Here is a 20,367-nt window from a genome sequence, read left to right on the forward strand (position 1 = left end):
ATTTTTACCTTAAAAATGGGAGAGTAGCTGGGAGGACACTTCTAAATGTAACCTCTTGGTAACCTTCCCTTATCTGCTCAAGGTCCCTGATTGGCACAGCCACAGCTTCAGCGGTGCCCACAGAGAACCGTAGTGTGCCTAGCCTCAGAGCCTCAATTGTTACAGCCTCAGGGCATTCCAGTCTGTGTGCAGGCCAGCCACTGAGCACACAAGCTTAGGATGCACTTACGAGGTTGAGCCAACCACCTCCACTCCAGGTGACAAGTCTCCCTTTTCCCTGTCCTCAGGGCTCCACCCCACCTAAGGTTGCCTCTGCACTCTAGATGTGTCTTTATAAACTCAATCCTTCGTGTCCCGGTTTTACTTTCAGAAAGGCTACATTCAATTTAATTGTAAAATCTCTTTTCCTCCCTTTATTTCCTGTAATGCTCAAAAAGCTAGACCTTTGAAGGTTCACGATGCTAGGAGAGGCCTGCCTAAACAAATAGTTTCTCCTACTTTTCTCATTGAAAGAAAAATTGTCCCTGAAAGAAACCTTATTAAACTTACATCCTTTTTGCATGTGATAATCTCTGTATCAATTAGTTATTTTAATTTTATATAAAGGGTATAGTCTTATTGCAGGAAAGTGTCCATTTAGCTGATGGGGCTAAAGGGTCCAGTTTTTCCTGGGAAAAATGTTTGTAGCTAAAAAAAAACGGAAGAGTTTATTTACCGGCAGCAGAATTGGTCTCAGGCAGTAATACAAAATAGATGGAAATGGTCATTCCTCTATAAACCTCCCCTTTTTTTCACTTTTCCTTTACAGCAGGCTTGTGCACCTAATATCGCCAGTTCTCCAAGCTAATCTAGCTCACAGGAAAGGGTTAGGGACTTCAGATGCTATTCCCTACTGGTGTTGGTCTTGGAAAACAGTGACGTTTCAAGCAGAAGTGAGTGAGTAAAGGAGGATTCATGGAGAATCTTTCCTGTACCCATTATTTTGAGATCTTTCTCATAGTCATTTCATTGCAAACATGGGTCCGACAACCAGAACTGATTCTGGACAACTTGGCAACTGTGCGGGCCTGCAGGTTTCTCTGAAAAGAAGCAAAAGTGCACCTTCCACAGCACTTCAGATGTGATCTAAGGAAGGTTACATTCAAATAGTAGCATAAGCTTCAAATCGGTTATATTAAACAGTCAAATTTGCCTATGCGTATTCAGAACAACGAGAGAAAATATTAATTTCAATTTACAAGTGTCAAAAAGCACCTTGTGGGCCACATAATGAATAGCCCCATGTTAAAATAATACATGTTTGTTCTTTCACAAATAAATTTTCCTCTGAAATATAGACATCTGTCATGGAGTCAATTATCTTGCACAGCATGTGCTATAAAAGCACATAAAAGCAATAATATACTACATTGCTTATTTGAAATTGATCAGGAATATGCAGCTCCATGCTGGCATGTCTTTAATTTCATGGTGTTAAGAAAAAACTATGGAAGTATGAAACAGCAAACCCTTTCCTACTGGAGTACTAATTCAATTACCTATCATGATATATATAGGAGGAAAAATTTTCCTCATTAACTAACAGAAGCACTATGGGACTATTTTCTCGTCTTACTCTACTAACCTCTGTAGCAAGAATGTGAACATGAAGTTTCCTTTGAAAACAAAGGGATCGCCACACTTTGATCAGCTCCAGCGGTGTGCAGAAGAACAAGGCTAGAAATGGTATTCTCAGAACATAAATTATCATTTAAATGAGGCGAGACTCTTATGAAATTTATGCATCAAACAGACCTCAAGATTTGAGAAGTGCGATAAGAGGTGGTTAGGCCAAGTTGAACTTCCTTGATGCAATGCAAATGTGAAACCTGTTTCTCTCTTTTCTCAGGCAAACTCCCATTCTCCCCTCCTTCACTGTGTGATGCACACATAAATAAAATAAAATGTTTTGCAGAAAGCTCTGCCAGGTTAAGTACACAGAGCCTTCTTGAATACCCTACATTACTTTCTCTTGTGACACTTTAAAATAGATATGAAAAAAAATTCTTAAGGGGAATATTTTAATAGCTTCCCAGAGCGCAGAATGTATTATCATTGCAGTACAAAGGGTATCATTCATTTTTAATTCTTGGCTCCACAGGTGTTCCCAGCCCAGACTGTGGTTGACACTTAGAGGGCCTAATTATGATTCATATAACCCACATTCCCCAGGAATTGGTCCCTCTAATTTTACACAATGCCGTTATTCAGAGGAGAAAAATATGTTTCAGTCCTCATGGCTAGACATAGTCATTCTCAAGCTTGTCTACATATTAGAATCACCCAGGGAGCTTTAAAAATCCTGACACCTCAGCCCTGCCTCAGATGAAATAAGCAAAACTCTCTGGGGGTGGGGCCTGAGGTTAGGTATTTATTTAACTCCCCAAGTGGTTTTTATATATAGTCAGGGCAACCGTTGGTAGAATATAAACGCTTAGCTAATAAAAATAGAACCATTCTCTTTTAATACATTATTTAATATGAACTGATCTACCTATTAGCTGCAGGTTTTTACTTTTTTTTTAAATCAAAAAAGTTGTTAATTTGGCTTGTCAAAGGAAGTTTTGCATACCAAGTTCTGTTGTCTCTTCTTAGGATAGCTTTCTGGCTATGATAGCAAAGCTGGTTCACGATGAAAATTCATCACTTCTCAAAAAAAAAAAGAAAAAGAAAAAAACCCTCATTTTGGTAGGTTTGTGACTGGAATCAAAGCCATAGATCATTGTAGGGAAGCAGACGTGGGAGAAATTGAATCTTATAAGTCTTAAATTCCCACAAGTAATTCCTTTGAGCTATTAAGCCATTATCCAATTTAGCAGTTAAAAAACAGATATGTGCTATAATTAATTCTTTCTATAAAGTCCAAGGTTTAGAAACAAAATAATTATGAGGACAACCAGGGTCATCAATTTTATGTAGATTCGGCACTAATGAAGAACTAAATATTTGATTCTGAAAAAGAAGTGTTAAAATGCTACTGGCAGTTTAACATAAGTAGTTAATACATTCAGTATGCTTCTAGAGTGAAAGTAATCTAACCCCAAAGAGAATACATGATAGTTTATATACAATAAGATAGCATAAACTATAAAAACTTTGCCTATGCACAATTTAGTATGATGAGATAAGGTAGAATGAGGTAAAACAGGGAGATACGGGGAGATAATAAGTTGGTAGGAAATAAATATATTGGAGAAGTTGAATTGGCTAATATTTGATTGGACAGTGGAGATTGCAAGGTCAAGTGAAGTAAGTCTAAGTAGATATTGCTTTTCTCCACTGCCTGATTTGGAGAGATTACTAGCAGTCTAAGAAATTGGTATGATGGTGATGGAAGCTAGAATCACTAGAAGTTTCTGGAAATCAATGTCTCTGACATTCAAAGCTCCACAAGCTTTGATATTCTTTTCACAAGAAATTCATTCCCCACCAGATAGACTAATGTAATTTCCCAGTAAAAAGGCGGGGGGAAATCCCACATATTTTTCAAGTGAAAAATATACAAAGTTATTAGTAGATGTAAATCAAGTTGGAAGAACTGATAGATTCTTTTAAAATATTTCAGTATGATCTCAATTTTATCAAATTAAAAAATGCATCATACTTTTCTGGATTTTCCAAAATAAGCATGTAATACATTTGTTGTTGGAAAAAATGATCAATGTTATTTTCAAAAGGTATAATCTGCCTCCTTTGTCATAATATTCTGTTTCTTTTCAATAACTTGGAAACTGAAAATGAAGTATATTTGTTATACAAATAGTTTTCTTTCTTATTATATTTATATTCTTTCTTCATTTTGCAGCTGTAGATTCATGTCTCTATTTTAGGTTCTTAGTGAAATGGCATTGGAGATTTAGTTGCAACAAGAAAAAAATCCCCAGATGTATAAAGAATGACATAGATTTTCCGGTCATATTTAGCAGCAAAAGAAAACCACATAAGGGTGTTGATATTTTTTGTTTTTATCACAAATAGAAAAGGCTTATTGGAGTAGCACACAGGAAGTCAGAATACCTCGTTTTCATTATTGTGCATTTATTGCTAAAGAGCTGTGTGACATGTGTGTCACCTCTCTCGGGGTCTCAGTTTTTCCATCATACATTGAGGACTTGGCCCAAACTCTGCAGGTTTCCTTCAACATGGAATTATTCTATGAGAAAAATGACACAAAAATTAATACAAGGAAGTGCTTTGAAATTAGAGCTGTGTGTTTCTGAAACATTGATGACTACAAAAAACAACTATTTTTAAATGCAAAAAGAAAATTTTAAATTTTCTTAATGCTCGACCAGCTAGGCAGTATGCTCTTGCCTTTTGTGGGAGAGTGTTGCTGGGAGGGTGCACCAGTGCGAGTTTTACTCTCCCAAGATAAAGGTCAGAACCTCCTCAGGAAAGGACACCTGAAACATTGGATGCCTGAATACTTGAAGCAGGTATGCAGGGGTTGGTCAAAGCATACTCTGGCCATGGCAGCCAGGTTGGTCCCAGAAGCAGAGCAATAAAAGAGAGACCATCGGTCAGTAGGAGAATCGTTGTGTAGGGGTATGGGCCAAGGACTCTGTGAACAGCAATAGCGAATACTCAAGTTTACATTCCCTGCCGGCATTCTATTCTTTTTCAATCTCATATCCTGGTCTTTGCTGAGCTTTGAAGAACAAAAACAAAAGTGTGAGAGCTCTTCGTAATAGCTGTGGCAGCAGGGAAATGATGGTGATGTGATCTGCAGAGGAGCCCAGGTGGCAGTGCAGATGGAAAGGCCAGAAGGAATCCCACGACTGCTTTGTGGAACCTGTCATGATCTTTGAATTGCCAGGGAAGGGGAACCAGGTAAAAGGCAGGTCTTCCTATCAGTGTAACTAGGAGAAGATTGGATTACTGTGTAAACATTAAGGAGAAGGCACCTGAGAATGGGATTACTGGGGGCATTTGAGTTACAGGAGATCTCCTATTTGTTCAATGCCTATAGTGTGTATTGTTGGATGCTTGCTGTGCTACGTGCCTCACTTATTGCATCTTTCTCTCTTTCCATGAAAAGAAATTGGAGAAATAACTGAATCAAATGGTAGGTTTCATCTCTTCTCAGTATGGCTGCCCCATTAATCACTGCTCCATGACTACAAATTAATAAGTATGTGGTCTTTGTTTTCCATTTTGCAATATTTAAAAGAAATCCATTGTCGTAAACAGAATAATGGCCTCCAAAGATGTCCACACACTAATCCTTGGAACCTGTAAATATGTTACCTTGTATGGCAAAAGGAACTTTGCAGATGTGATTAGGGTTAAGCACCTTAAAAGGGAAAGATTATCCTGGATGATCCAGGTGGGTCCAGTGCAGAAGAGTTAGCCAGAAAGATTCAATGATGGGAAAAGAGGCAGGAGAGATGAGACAGGAGAAGGACTGGGTTGCTGTTGCTGGCTTTGAAGATAAATGGGGCCACAAGCCAACAAATGCAGGTGGGTCTAGAAGCTGAGAATAACTGCAAGCGAATAGCTAAAAAGGAAACAGGGTCCTCACTTCTATAACTCCAAGAATCTGAAGTCTGCCAACAGCCTAAATGAGCAAGAGTATAGATGCTTCCCTAGAGCCTCTGGAAAGGAATGCAGCCCTACCAACATTTTGATTTTGGCCTGGTGCGATGGACTTTGGACTTCAGACCTACAGAACTGTAAGATAAATTTGCGTGTTCCAAGATGCTAGGTGTGTTATTTGTTAAGGCAAAAATGGAAAAGTAATATATCCACTGCATCTAGTATGAGAGCTAAGACCCACGTCTCTTCACCTTTGGCTCTCCGTACCTCATACAGGATTGACATCTAGTTTGGGCTCAGTCAACAGTGGATGAGACAGGAAGGTAAAAAGGGAGGGCAGAAGAGAGGAAGAGATACCATAAGCGTTCATTTTCCATAAATAGTTTTGGAAAAGTGAAAGAGAAATTCCATAACTAGTCAGGGAATCAACACTGGGTATGGAATTGGTGGGACAGAGGAGGAGTGGAATGGAAGGTCAACATGTTGCAGCTGTTGTTTTGAGAGCCTTACTTATTGTGTTGTACTTCTGACTGGACGAAAACACACTGGTGTGCCCTGATAGTTTATGCCTACTATGCCATCTACCAGACCACCCTTTGTCAGAAAGCCTAGGCAAAAGAGTATTAGAAATGTTATTCTTTCATTCCAAATCCAAGTAATAGTTTTAGAGCATGATTGGTTCGGATGGTTTATCCTCTGCACCAGTACTGTCAGTACAAAACTGAGTTCTGCTGTAGTCTTACCCACATGACTGAAACGTGCATCTCACCAGCCATGTGTTCCATTTCAGTTCACTACTATCATCCTAGGTCCAGTCCTTATTCACTTTAAACGTTTTAGACTTGCGAACTATATCACAACTACCAAAGGGTATACAAAAAGCACCTGTATGGTTAAATAACAAAGTAAATTCATATAAAAACACCCAGGTTAAGAAATAGAATATTGCCAGACCTCAGACAGGCCTATGTGTCACTCCTCAGTTGTACACTGCTGCTTTCCCCAGAGGTAAATGACATCTCGAACTTTATTATCATTTCCTTGTAGGTTTTCCACATTTGTGTGTATTCCTAAACAAAATACAGTTATTTTATATGTTTTCATCATATAAATAATCATGCTATCAAAACAATGTGCAAGAAAATTTATATATGTGCACACACATATACAAAATTAGCAAGATAATATATAAAATTCTCTTGTGAATTGTTTTTTCCAGTCAATGTTATGTTTTGGTGGTCCTGACATGTTGGTGTAACTGTCATTCCCTCATTTTCACTGGTCAGTACTAATACACTGCAATGTCGATATTCTCCTATTAATGAATATTTGCATAGCTCCCAGGTTTTTACGGATACAAAGAATGCTGCAGCAAACATTCATATGCATGTTTTCTGATGCACATGTGAAGAGTTTCTTTAGGGAGCATACCAAGGAACAGAATTGCTGGGCCATAACATTTGTGCCTGTGCAGCTTTACCAGGTAATGCCAAATTGTTTTCCAAAGTGGTTACACTAATTTCATCCTTATTACTTTTCTAATTAAAAAGACTCAACTGAGGTGTGTGCCTTCAGCTTTTCTCCAAATCAGTCTATCCTGTCCACTACCATTAGTGTGTTTTCCCTAAAATGCTGCTTTCAGCGTATGTTTTCCTCACATCCTAAACTCCATTTTTTTTTCCAGAACCTAGTATAGCAGCTCATTTTATATCAACAAATCCGAACTCTTGACATTTTTAAAAGGGTCTTCACATTCATTACTTCTCAAAAACCCTTTGTGCAACATAGGCTGGTCTTCTTTAGTTCCCTCCCCACTCCACCTTTAATGTATGTTCTTTTTTGCCTTTGAGCTTTTGCTCCTAAAATCCTCCTGCCTAGAATCTATCTCCTTCCTCTCTGCACCCAAATACCTCTCTGTTTTTGAAGACCCATTGAGGTCCTCCTTTGCTGTGATTCCATCCCTGTCTATTTCCCTCTGCATTCCCTGAAGTCTCCTAGCACTGAGAGTATGCTATACAGTCATCCATTAAAACACAGTTTGGGAGTTCATATTACACATATTCATGATGTGTGTAAGGAGAAAAATGAGACACTTAAGAAAAGTAAGGAGCTTGCTTTCAGAGTAATATGCTCATCAATTACACATCTTTTGTCAAATAGAGACTGGATGACAATTTGCTGTGGGTGCTTGAAGAGGGAATCGAGGGTTATCTGGTGGCTTGGACCTGTTCATCACCACTGTCCCTTGCAACATGTGATTCTGTGAGCCTATGACTTGCCATGAGAAATCTGGCATGGAGAGCCCTCCACATTCTGATCCCATCTTTCCTTTCCTCCTTTATCTCTCATCAGACACCGAGTGGACCATTTGTTCAACGGGCCTGCTTCCTGTCTTCCAAACTCATTGTTCCTGCCCATTGCCAAGTCTGTGTGGGCACCTCCCTTTACATAAGGGATCTCAATACCCCATTCTGCTAACCTAAGTGCTCTCCACCCTTTAAGGCTTTCCAGCCGATCTTAGATTACTACAATCCTCTTCTCTCATAGAATTTTTAGTACCTTACATGTATTGTCTACATAATTAGCTGACTTTTTATGTGTAAACATCAAAATCAGGAACCATAACTTAAACTCAGCTTACCACAGTGACTTGAGCAGTGGTGTTATTTAAAGACTAGCTCTTGATTGACATATGATTGATACTGCTGAAATAACTCTGATTTTGGTTTCTATTTTGGTTTTACAGATGACAGATCCATTTTGCATTCAAAAAAGATTATATTTTCTATGCTGGATTTACCCACATCAGCAAGATTTATGCTTGAATTCTTAACTGAAATATTGTTCTGTGATGATTATCTTTGTTTTGTTCTGTTTTGTTTTGTTTTGTTTTGACTTTCCTAGTACACCAGTATTAAATACAGAATAAAAATCAGGATTTTGGGCACATACAGTCCATACAAGTTGTAGACTTCTACGTATGCCCACAGTAAGAATACCTAGCATCTGTGATATTTCAATATGATATAGGTTTCCCTATTACTTTAAACTCTTTGAAATTTTCTATTGTTTTCTTTGTGTTATACCCAAGAAAGACCTGCTTCTAATGCAAGATGGTTTGACCCAGGATTATTGAAAAATCGCATCTTAGTTTTCAAATCTTAGTATTTTTTGATGCATAAATTTTCTTTTAAGCCTAACTTCATTTAAATGCTAATATCTGTTTTCATGCGGCCAGCTTCTTGTTCTCCTCTATATACCCTCAGAGCTGATCTCAGTGTGGAGATTCCATTCACTTCAAAGGAAACTTCACGCTTGGATCCTCTCTACAGGGGTGCTCAGACTAAGATAAGAAATGATCCCTATAGCTTTTTTCTCCCTGCATTTGTGAGAAAGATAAAATAAAAATAAAGAGATTTCCCAATGGATTTATCATTCTAAGTAATTAAATCAGTACTGTATACTGGAGCATTCACGTACTATTGCTTGTTCACAATCACAAAGAGCCTTTTAACACTGGGGCATTAAAAGTATGTCGGTATGGTAGAATATTCTAGTGTACCTATTATTTTCAAACAAATAGTATAGTATGTTATTACTCTCATGGGCATGTGTTGGGAATGATCTCATGCTGTGGGAAATAATTGACTGCTTGAGAGAGAGAGACATACTTTACTTGCAAAAAATATTTTAAAGGGAGGAAAAAATATATTACTTTAATATGGTCATTAAATACCCAATAAGGTGTTTTTTCAGTGGTTTGTGAATTGCAATCAGTCCTTTCTTCATCTGATATCCTGTATCTTAAAATTTTTCTTTTCTGTTTTTATTGGGAGCCTTAGAACATGTATGATTTATAGTTCATCAGTTTGGAGACAGAAAATGATTATCTAAATACCCACTATTATTCTCAAAAATAAATGACATTTTCCTTTAGTTTTAATATTTGTAATTAAAACCTTTTTTCTTTTGCAATATTGATATGCCTCAAGAAGACTTTAGATGTAACCAAACTTAATTTGAATTGAAAAAACAGTAATAAACATAACCATTAGTTGATTTTTCCTTATAACTTGTAAACCACTTTTACATATATTAATTACTTCGTTGCAAACTCACAGAAATTCTATGAAATGAATTTTAATTTTTATTCTCTCCTATTTATACATGAGAGAATTCAGGGTTAGATACAGCAAAAACTTACCCAGGCATTTATAGAACTGGAAAGCAGCAGAGCCAGAATTCCAACCCTGATTTTGTTCCTTTTGACCCCAAACTCTTTTAACTATTCATTGCTGCCTGTGAATGGTATATGTGTTATTCAAAGGAGAAGGTTTTGAATTTTGCTTTTTATCCTAATAGGTGCATTGTATAACTGAATCTCTTTCTCTATGTGTTAGGTGAAGAGGTTGCATGTTTTATAATAAAAATATATATACAGTTTATTAAAGAATAAAATCTAATGCACAGTATTGTCTCCTGATATTAGATCTATAACAAAAATAAAGATAATCATAATGACTATATTAGATGTTTGGGTAATAATGCCAAAGGAATACTGTTCCAGGCATTTTTTCCATCTCTCCTGGGATAATCTGGATTAACAGATTCTTACAAAGTAATCACGAAGCCCATATTTTTATAATGAATTTATCATCTTATTCATCTTAATAAAAGGATTACTATCATCTCCCTTTGGACTTGCATAGAAGTTTGAGATAAGAAAGAACCCATGATTTCTATGATGTCTAAAGACTGTTTTGTATCCCTGTGTTTACTCCCTTGTTTGCAACTGACTTTATGTACTAGACTTCAAACTAGAACTACTTCTTTCTTTCTTTTTGTTCAGGGTTTAGGTACTAAATAAGGTGAATTAACTAATTCAAAGATGAATTAGTTATCTTTGTACATTTCTGGAGTGGCAAAGAAATTTCAACTAAGTATCCACGGGGCTAATTCATTTATCCATTTATTCTTTATTCAGCAAATATTTACTGGACACCTACCATGTGCCATTTCTAGGAGCCAAGAAATACTAGTTGACCTAAAGAAGCAAAACATTTGCTCTAACAAAGTGGTGGGCTGTGAAAATGTGGTCCCTTGGACCTTAGAAGTCTTGTACACTTTCAGTGGGTCCATGAAGTCAAAACTACTTTAATAATATTGTTAATAAGACATTACTGGCTCTTCTCGATGTGTTGCCATTTCAATGATGATGCAAGAGAAATGATGGGTAAAACTGCTGGTGCCTTAACGTGAATCCAGTCAATAGCATCAAACTATATTAATAATTATCATCTTTTTCATAGTCCTATACTCACATTGAAAAAAACATCATTTTCACTAAAGAATGTCATAGATGTAACAGTAAAACTAACTTCATTACCTTTGACACTTGAATACCCATTTTTTTCATGTTCTGTGTGACAAAATGCAAAGTACCCATGAAGCGCTTCTTCTGCACACTGAGGTAGAACTAATTATTGTTTTGAGGAAAAGCACTTGCGTGACTGAGTTGTGAGCTGAAATAGTTACTTTGTGAAAAAATTGGCTATTTTTTCCTTGAAAAAAATGACTGGCAGAGAAAAAATAGTTATTTAGACTTAGGTATTTGGCAGATACTTTCTAGCAAATGTGGGCCTGTGATTTCAAGGAAAATAAAAGTATAATATTTGTTGCCAATGATAAATAAATAGCAAAATTTGAAACAAAAATTAGAATTTGGGAAAATGTGTATTCGCCAATCCTTAAAGACTTTTTTAAAGATAGTGATGGTATTAACAAATACAATTTTTTGATATTCTATAATGAAATGTGTAAACATTGGAAGATATGAACAGATATTTTTCAAATGACCACTCATAATGTTACAAAGTTCTTCCTGGGTGAAAGATCCAGTTAAAATGCAAAATGGACCAACTGATTCTAATTAAAGAGTACAAAATGTTCATTGATATTATTTCTGATCTCACGATGCTATCAACCTTTAAGAAGCTACCACTTGTGTTTTGGTATAGTATCAAGAAAGAACATCAGCAATTAACTGAAAAGGCAATTAAAGTACTCCATCATTTTCTAACTATGTATCTCTATAAGGCCACATTTTCTTCATATATTTCTACCAAAACAACATACCATGAGAGATTGAATGCAGAAGCAGATGAGAGAATCTATCTTTCTCTATCAAGCCCTCATCAAAGAGATTGGCAAATGCATAAAACAATGCCACTCTTCTCACTATACTTTTTGTTCTAGAAAATATTTTTCAGAAAACATGGAATTTATGTTAACTCGTAATGGGCTTATTATTGCTATTTTTAAAGATGTAATTGTAATAAATATTTTAAATTTTTCTATTATAATTTCTAATATGATAAATTTAAATAGATGTAATGTACATAAGCAAAAACTCTTGGTGAAATCAATTTTAAAAAATTTTTGAAATTAAACATTTTATTTTGAGATAATCATAGGTTCACATGCAGCTGTAAGAAATGGTACAGAGTACCAATGTACCTTGTACTCATTTTCTCTGTTGGTAACATGTTGCAAAACTACAGTACACTGTCACAACCAGGATATTGATTTTGATACTGTCAAAATACAGAATATTTTCATCACTGCAGAGATTCCCCGGCATGTGCTGGTTTATGGCCACTCCCACTTCTTCCCACCCCACCCTCTCCTTACTCCTTGGCAGCAACTAATCTGTTCTCCATTTCTATAATTTTGTCATTTCAAGAAGGTTATGTAGTGGAATCATACAGTACGTAAGCTTTGGGGACTGGCTTCCTTCCCTCAGTGTGATACTCTGGAGAGTCATTCAGGCTGCTATATGTATCAGTAGTTTATGTCTTTTTACTGCTGAGTATTCCACGATATGGATGTACCACAGTTTGTTTAACCATTTACTCATTGAAAGACATCTGGGTTGCTTCCAAGATTTGACTGTTATGAATAAAGCTGCTATAAACATTCATGGACAGGAATTTGTGTGAGCGTATGTCTTTATTTCTCTGGGATAGATGCCAAAGAGCACAATTACTGAGTCGTATGATATTTCATGTTTAGTTTTTTAAAAGAAACTGACAAACTGTTTTCGATTACATTCCACCTAGCGTGCATGTACAATCTAGTTTCTCTGCATTCTTGCTAGCATTTGGTGTTGTCACTATTTTTTATTTTAGACATTTTGATAAGTGTGTAACAATATCTCATTTTGGTTTTAATTTGTATTTTCCTAATGGCTAAAGATGTTGAACACCTTTTCATGTGCTTATTTGTCTTTTGCATGTTGTTTTCAGTGAAACGTCTCTTCAGTTCTTTTGCCCATTTTATAACTGGATTGTTTTACTGTTGAATTTAAGAGTTCTTTCTATGTTCTGGATACTATTCCTTTGCCAATAGGTGGTTTTCATATGTTTTTCTCCCACTCTATAGCTATTCTTTTTATCCTGTTAACAGAGTATTTCTCAGAGCAAAGGTTTTTAATTTTGATGTCCAATTCATGAAATTTCCTTTTATGAATTGTGATTTTTGGTGTTGAGTCTAGTAAGTCTTTGCCCTACATACTGGAGATTTTCTTTTCTTTTTTTCTAAAAATGTTATGTTTTACATTTCCATGATCCATTTTGAGTTAATTTTTGTACAAGGTCAGAGACTTAGATCAAAGTTTTTAATTTTTATGTTTGCCTATAGATGTCCAATTGCTCCAGCACCATTTGTTGAAAAGGCTATCTTTGTACCCTTGTCAAAAATAAGTTGGACATACCAATGCGAGTTTCCTTGTGGAGTCTCTATTCTATTCTATTGATCTGTGTATCTGTCACTTTGCCATTACTACTCAGTCCTGATTACTGTAGCGATATATAAGTCTCATATTGGGTAGACTGATTCCTCGTATTTGCTTGTCAAATTTGGTTCAGCATTCTGTTTCCTTTGACTTTCCATACACATTTTGGAAAAATCATGACCCATTATTTGTGTATCTGTGTATTTATGTATTAGTGATTGTGATTACTAAAAATCTTGCTTGGATTTTGATAGGGACTATGTTAAGCCTGTATGTATATATCAATTTGGGGATAACTGACTTCTTTACTATGTTGAGTCTTCCAATCCACAAACATGATCAGAGAACATATCCTGTATGATTTCAATTATTTTAAATTTGTCGAAGTTTGTTTTATGCCCTGGATAAACTTTGCCAATAATCTAAGAGCTCAACAGATATTAACTCCTTCAATATTCACACAAACCCTATGAGACTGTTACTATCATTTTCCTGTTTTACAAAGACACTGTTTTTTGGCATATGTTATAGACAAAGTAGACAAAAACTATTAGACATATAGTCTAATAGACTAGTAGCCAAAATAGTCTCATATGTAGACAAAGACTGCTTTGACATATGTTCCATGGGTACTTGAAAAGAACGTGTATTCTGCTGTTGTTGCCTGGATTGTTTTATAAATGTTTATTAGATCCTGTTGGTAGATTGTGCTATTAAATTCTTGTATATTTTTGCTGATATTTTTTGTCTAGTTGTTGCATTGTTGAGAGAGGGGTGTTGAAGTCTCCAGCTATCATTTTGTGGATTTGTCTATTTCTCCCACAACATTTTTTTCTTTTTTTTTTAATTCTTTCTATACTACTCAATATCCTTCCCAAATCTGTGAGCCAATAAACTGTCTTATTATTATGACAGTTTCAATTGGATTTCTGCCATTTACAATCCTAAGAGTCTTGGCTAATTCTGTACCCGAAATTTGATTTAAGCCCTGGACTACAGATACACTCCAACCAGTCATTCCATGATAACATTGTTTCTCAAACTAGGATCTACAGATGAGCTTTTAAGGTGTCCAGAAAACTATGTATGAATTTAAATGTTTGTTTTCCTTTTTATTCTAACTTAAAATAATTAATGTAAAAATAGTATGGTTTATCTGGGTGACTCCCTTATTAATTGAGAACAAACTGCCATGTGATTTCATTGCTTGTGTTTGTCACAAGTCATTTTTGTGAGCTAAAGAGAAAGAAATAATGGTGGTTATAATTAGAGTGTAAGCTCTGGAACCTAACTCTCTGGGTTTGGATACTGGCAATAGCTCTTATAACTGTTTCTACTCTTTGATTACCAGTGTCTTTGTAAAACACAGAAAATGATAGTACCAGTCTCATAGGGTTGGTGTGAATATTGAAGAAGTTAATATGTGTTGAGCTCTTAGACTATTGTCTTCCATACAGTAAATATTCAATAATTATTGTTTTATCTTTTTAGTACATAAATAATGTGTTTGAGCCAAATGAAGGGCATGTAACATCAGGTATGCTATAGGTTTTGCTGCAGTTTGAATAGAGAAAAATGGCAGAAGCAATGACTTATTTTACACATGTACAATAAGAAATATAAATAAGCATGGTCAAAGCAGCACTGTTTACAATATCAGTAACAATGGACACGACCCAGTGTCCACCCATATGAACATGGATGAATAAACCGCTGCATATTAACACAATGGGATATTATACAGTAGTCACAATGGATGAAGTGCAATGCTATGCACTGTATGATATGGATGGATCGTAGTGATATAATACTAAGTGAAAAAATAAATCTCCAAAGATTATATCATATTTTTTCTTTCTATGCAGATAACAAAATAAAAACATGTACTTTTTAGGAATATATAAAATTATGTATATGAAATAAAACTACATTTTAAGAAACAAAAAGGATGATTAACACTGAATGTATCATGATGGTTTCCATGGTGAGGAAAGAGGCTAGGGAAGAGCCTAGGGAATAGAATGGGAGGGCCGGATCATTGGATGTAAATTATTGTCAAGGTCCTCAGTTTCATTTTTGAGTGGTGGATTTATCGTTGTTTATAACATTATAAATATTAAAAACCTAACTAACTAAATAAGTAAATACTAACTAAATAAAAGAGGACGATGAATGGATCCATGATGAGAATGTGTCCTGACGTAAGGACTGTATCCAATTTGGTGCACCTGAGTCTCAGTGAGTACCAGAAAAAGAAGATGTGTTACACGTGGCACATGTTAGCACCTACATGCTGACGAACCTTGCTAATAGAACAATGAGCAATGGATTCGTGTTAGAAAGGGCAATTTTGTTTCAGCAAAACATCATTTGTCGCATTAAGTTAATGTTAACAATCAGAATCATACTGGCTTTTACATTTTATTTATATTTACTTATCTAATTCTGGCTATTAAGCCAGGCTTCAAAAAAGATTTGCCAAAATGTAAAATAATGACACTCTTCTCACTATATTTCTTTCATTGTGGAAAATACAGTTTTTTCCCGTGAGTACATGAGTAGTGTGACCATGTAATGAGCATATGACTGATTTTTTAAATGAATTAACAAATAAATATTTAAGAACATCTATCAGTTTCTAATACAATAAATATCGATAGATAATATTCACATAAACAAAAGATGTGCCGGGTCTTCAATAATTTTTAAGAGCATGCAGGGATTCACAGACCAAAAATTTTGAGAACTGCTCTTTATCTCCTCTAATTTTTATATTCAAGTAGAACTACGCTGAAAGTCATCAGACACGAAATACTGTTATGTCTCCCACGATATCCGGCAGCTGGGAATGTATACATAACCGAGGGGAAACGGGAAGCACAGAAGGTTGTCAAGGTGACAGGCTCCTGAGACAACTGGGAGGCAGGCTCCTGGGGAAGAGAAAGTAGGTGAGCAGGTGTTCGCTATTGGGTAGGTAGATGGTTAAAACCTGTGGAATTTCTGAAAGCATTAAACTCAGAATTTTCACATGAATGGCATTAAAAAAAAAAACATACCAAAGACAGCAGGGGAGGAGCCGTACAGGAGGATGCGGTCACGGATGTCTGCCCTTCATATGGAAGTCACCACACTTCACACGGCCTGCTGAGTGCTGTCTGGTGGAGAGCTGTGGTCAGTTTGCCAGAAGGTTCAGAACATTGGCAGCAGGATGGGATTTTTGTCTAAAATATGCGCGAGTATACACACACGCACACACACACCACACGCATGCAAAATGAAGCATGTTCAGATTTCTATCAGATACATACAAATCATTTCCTATACACTCCTGGGGAAAAAACTGCATTTTCTAGATAATCTCTATTTCAATATTTGATGAAAAATGCAATGCCTGGTTCTTTTTTCTTTTGGCATTCGTGTCACTGCAGTGAGATGAGCCATATTTTAAACATTTATAAAACTTTCTAGGCCTTTGCTTAAACCCCACGGGGATATAAATCTGGATAATAAACTCAACAAGAAATGCATTTTAAAGGAAATTGTATGTTGTGCAGAGGTTGGGTAATGAAACCTGTGAAATATATATTTTAATATCTAATGTTAGCATAAAGCTTTTTATTTCATGAAGCGAGTTAGCAGCATCGTTGTTCCATGGCCTGCTTTTGGTCCCTCAACTTTGTTGTTGCCTCAGAAAAAAATAGACACTGTTCATTTTATGAAAATTTGGAACACTTTTAGACCCGTGTATCCCATTCTTCATGTAACTGACAAACTACTTCTGACTCCGAAATTTTTAAAAGACATTCTACTCCCTTATGTATTTCGCCAGTAAATTTTGGTCACTTTTATCATGTTTTACATAAATACCTTGCACAGATATTTGTTTTAGGCATATAAATACCATCCACGTAACTGAATATATGATAGGATATTTCAGTCCAAAGCATGTGCAAAGTTTGACCCTTTTCTCTGTCCTTAACTCAGGCTGTCATTCTGTTTAGTTTGGTATCTTAGGAGGACTGTGTCCATGTGACTTTCTTTTTCTTTTGCTCTTCCGAGGTACACACACACAAATTATCTTACTTCAACAGAAGACCCTGCTGGCAACAGAAAAGCATGAAAATCTTTAAAGATCTTGTTTAAGGATGGAAATTATCCCATAAATTCCTGCAGGCTTAAGAAGCCTTCATGATATTTTCTCTGGCAATCCCTCACACTTGCCTCTCATCCTTCCCCCACCCACCCCCACAATCCTAATAGCTCATCCTCAATTTTATTGCTTCTCCTAGAAGGAGAATCCTGCTGAGACTCAAACTCTCCGTCCATCAGGGCACTGTTCTTTTAAACTGATGTGCTGAGCTTCTAATATTAAAGAGAGGAACAAATTGATTTTTATAAGTCAATAAAATACAAACTATATGAATTCTAAAGCTGAGTTTAGGATTTCTATGTTCTGTTACATTTTTGTGTCTGCACAAACAAGGCACTGCAGAAAAAGTTGAGTGGAAGAGGACGCAATGCTTCTCATCTACATCTACCACAATCCACTGGAACAAAATGTTTTTTTCCTGTGCAGTAGCTAATACAGTAGTTTTCACAATTCCAGTTTTGCTTTAAAATGCACTCAAAGGTAAACTGAAACAATTATATGGAAACAATTTAAGAAATGAGATATTTCAAAAAATATTTGATATTGAATTATAATTTCCATCCATAAAATGCTTTTCTTTTTCCCTCTTGTTAATATATGTTTTTTTTTTTTTTTTTTTGAGACAGAGTCTGTGTTACCCGGGCTAGAGTGCCGTGGCGTCAGCCTAGCTCACAGCAACCTCAAACTCCTGGGCTCAAGCGATCCTCCTGCCTCAGCCTCCCGAGTAGCTGGGACTACAGGCATGCGCCACCATGCCCGGCTAACTTTTTCTATATATTTTTAGTTGTCCAATTAATTTCTTTCTATTTTTAGTAGAGACGGGGTCTCGCTCTTGCTCAGGCTGGTTTCGAACTCCTGAGCTCAAACAATCCGCCCGCCTCGGCCTCCCAGAGTGCTAGGATTACAGGCGTGAGCCACTGCGCCCGGCCGTTAATATATGTTTTTATATTTTAGTCTCAAACTCAATTTAAATAGATGCGCTTGATAGCTATTGTCTTGATACTATATTCTTCTCTAATTATTTGAGAAGAGAAAAATGCTTCCAGTTAGACAAAAAGTTCAATTGGTCCTAAGATCTTTATGTTCAAAGATTGTTTAGAGTTTTATCAGGAACTTGTCCCTGCTTTGGTCCATTGTTTTCACATATTCATCAACAATATGATCATCTTTTATTCATATTAGGAAAATTCACGTTTACATTGTATTGGTCGACATGGTAAAGCATTCATCAAGAATACCACATCAGAGAAGATTCATTCAAAGATGTAGCTCTTAATTAACCTAAGAGCTTGAAAAGTAAAGGACTATGGAGAACAACCACTGTTTACTGATAAGGCTAAATAACGTGATAACATGTTATGGTAACATTCTCTGCTCAATTAGAGACAACATAACTGTGTGTGTGTGTGTATCTGTGTGTGTAATGATAATATAAGTGGCTTTGCATGATCTCTAAGTTGTTATTCATTAATTATTTTTTCAAAACATATATTTTTAACTGTGTCAATAACCCTTATGCTGATGTTCCAAATGAACCAAAACCATGCTTTTGCCTATAAATTGCATTGGTTAGGGTCTTGGATTTGCAGTGAGCTTTTTAACGTACTTCGTTTTCAAAGTCCAATTCTTTCTTTTGAAGTATTATTAAAATCTACCTTGCTTTAGATGAATTCAATTCCAGTGCCAACCAACATATATGGAGTGTTTCTGAGTGCAAATTGCTGTGAAGATTCATGCAGGGGATAAAAGCAAGAGCACAGGAGTAGACACCTACATGAAAGCCTGGCTTCATCCCTACTGTCTTTGTGAATTTGTGCATGTTAATGAACCTCTTTATTTCTTTACTTTCTCATTTGTAAAGTGGAGCTAATAACAGAACTTATTTCTTATGGTTGTGTTAAAGAGTAAATGAGATAAAGCATTTAAAATGCTTACCAGATTATCTGGAATGTAAGTGTCCAGTAAGGATAAACTTTAGTGATAAGTTATATAAAATTGATGATATTGTTATGACAGAGAGAGTTGTTACTATCCAAGAGTTCCATCTAGTGAGGGGGACAGCCAAATGCATACCTAACTAATATCTTATAAACCAAGAGACATCTCCCCTTCTCTTTCTCGCACCCCCCATACTCTCTGCCCATGGAAAAATTGTCTTCCATGAAACCGGTCCCTAGTGCCAAAGAGGTTGGGGACCACTGCTATAAACCATGATAGGGAGGATATTTATAGAACTGGCAAAAAAAAATCATGTGGCCAGAATACATAGTCATGGTAGAGTGGACATTCCTAGTGTCAATCCTGAGAAGAAACAAAAAAGAAGAAGAAGAAAAAATAATACTCTGAAGTTTGCCCCTGGGAAGGCAAGGGAGGAAACATTTCTCTCTGGATCCCACTGCTTTGTTCTATTCCTGAGGGGGGCAGATATCTAGGCGTGAGCTCCTTAATGCTGTTGGTTTCTGTACAGATTCCGGGAACCCAAGACGGTGAGACCCTGTAGTGGGCCATTGACTAAAGATGAGCCAGCTGTATTGCAAATCAGGTCCTCCAATTATACAGGATTCTTCGGAATTTTTTCTCTTTTATTATTTCCTAGCCTTCAGTAAAGTCAGGTTTAAATATTTCATCCTGGTTTCTGGCGAGGTATGAGGTGTAAAGGGAAGATCTAGTTGTTCATGCACAGTAAATGTTACAGGTGAAACAGTGTTGCTTCCCACGTGGTGGAAAAATCAGTCTTGGAATAGAATGATATTCCTGCCTTAAGATCACAGGGGAATTAAAAAGAATACGTTTCTGAGAAAATTTGAAATGATAGATAGATACTAGAATAGGCTTTGGTCTTCTTTGTAAT

The sequence above is a fragment of the Propithecus coquereli genome, unplaced genomic scaffold (genome assembly GCF_000956105.1).
Source record: "Propithecus coquereli isolate 6110/MARCELLA unplaced genomic scaffold, Pcoq_1.0 Scaffold160, whole genome shotgun sequence".
NCBI classification, from domain to species: Eukaryota; Metazoa; Chordata; class Mammalia; order Primates; family Indriidae; genus Propithecus; species Propithecus coquereli.